Raw genomic sequence first — 1,544 nt, 5'->3', positions numbered from 1 at the left:
ACCCAGGCAAGGGTCTACCGTTCTATGATGACTTTTCCCCCCATTTGCAAGATGCATTTCACATGTAACTCTGTTCCTTTCTTATATCATAAATCACGTTACATAAATATTTTTGTAGTGCACAACCACAATTTCAACATTTGGTGTCACCTGTTTTGCTTTGCCTCACATTGTTTGCTTGGAGCACGTTCACTAAGGTGAATGACCTTCTGAAGACTGAGCAAAACATGGGACGCTTCCGAAATTGGGGTGTCATTCTTACACAGGGGTTGTGCTAATCTTCTCTGTACCATTCTCATTTTAGTATGTGCTGCTGAAGCAAGCCCCTATGATGACACCTTTACCATGCCACCCATCCCTGCCTAGCCACTGGCTCTCTCTAGCCTCACACAACCTGGCACCTAATCAGACACTGTTTTATCTGGGTTCAGTCTCATCGTCTTAACCACAATCCAGGCTTGTTAAAGTCAGGGATCTTGCATTCAGCCTCATTGTTAATATCACATCAGTTATCACCATTCTTGGCACACAATAGACACTGGTGGAACCCACATTTTGACTTAAACTCACAGAGAAAAAGAAGGGAAGATCTTTTCTTATTTATTGCTTAAGCTCTCTGGGAAAGGACATCTTGGTGTATTCACCGATGGTCTGAGTTCCTGAAGTCCCATCAGTCCCCTCAAGGGTGCTGGCAATGTTTGGTGTGGACAGTGCCTCTGAGGCTCACCCTCTTGCAGGATATTTACTTGTTCATTCATTCATTCTTCCATTCATAAAGTGTGCACAGAACACCTGCTCTGTTCTTGGCATGGAGATGTTGTTCGGAAAGAGACAAAATCCAGCTTTCACACGGAGCTCGTGGTCAGTCTCCTGTTGGGGGTTAGCACTGGGGAGGGGAGAGAGGGAGACACAGCAAACAAGTAAGTTAATCAATAAGGGCTTCCCATTGAGACGCGGCTCTGAGGGAAATGAAACACATATTGCAGTAGCGAGTGCGTGGGGTAATGGGGTGGCCATGGTGAGGCCTCAATAACAAGATCAGATTCCACAGGCATGTGAGACTAGTCTCCCAGGAAGAGGGAACAGCAGGTGCCCAAACTGGAAGGCAGGTCTTCTCCATCTCAGCGCTATTGACATTTGGGGCTGGAGAATCCTCTCTTGTGGAGGGGCATCCCGTGCTCTGTGGGATGTTTGGCAACTTCTCTGGCCTCTACCCACTGGTTGTCAGGAGCACCATCCTCCCCCTGCCCCGTCCCAATTGTAACTATCAAAAATGTATTTTCTGACCCATCAAAAATGTGTGGCAATGGGGTTTGTGGGTCAGTGGTGGCCCCCAGAAAGATGTGTCCATGTCCTAGCCAAACATTCCCAGGGACCTGTGATGGTGACCTTGATTGGAAAAAGGATCTATGCAGAGGTAATTTAAAAGGTCTCAAGGTGAAATCACCCTGGATCATCCAGATGGGCTTAAATCCAGTGACAAGTGGAGACAGAGAGGGGAAGACAGAGATACAGAAGACAAGGCAATGTGAAGACAGAGGCAG

At 47.1% G+C, this 1,544-nt stretch overlaps 1 non-coding gene across 1 annotated transcript; it reads right to left on the bottom strand.

Moving 5' to 3' along the window:
• Nucleotides 1-221: 221 nt before the first annotated feature.
• On the bottom strand, nucleotides 222-324 carry LOC111529267. Its single transcript, XR_002727369.1, has one exon. It is a non-coding gene; the product is annotated as a U6 spliceosomal RNA (small nuclear RNA).
• Nucleotides 325-1,544: the final 1,220 nt, after the last annotated feature.

The sequence above is a fragment of the Piliocolobus tephrosceles genome, chromosome 1, assembly GCF_002776525.5.
Source record: "Piliocolobus tephrosceles isolate RC106 chromosome 1, ASM277652v3, whole genome shotgun sequence".
Lineage (NCBI taxonomy): Eukaryota > Metazoa > Chordata > Mammalia > Primates > Cercopithecidae > Piliocolobus > Piliocolobus tephrosceles.
The sequence above is the reverse complement of the archived record's forward strand: the minus strand, read 5'-3'. Positions and strand labels throughout refer to the sequence as shown.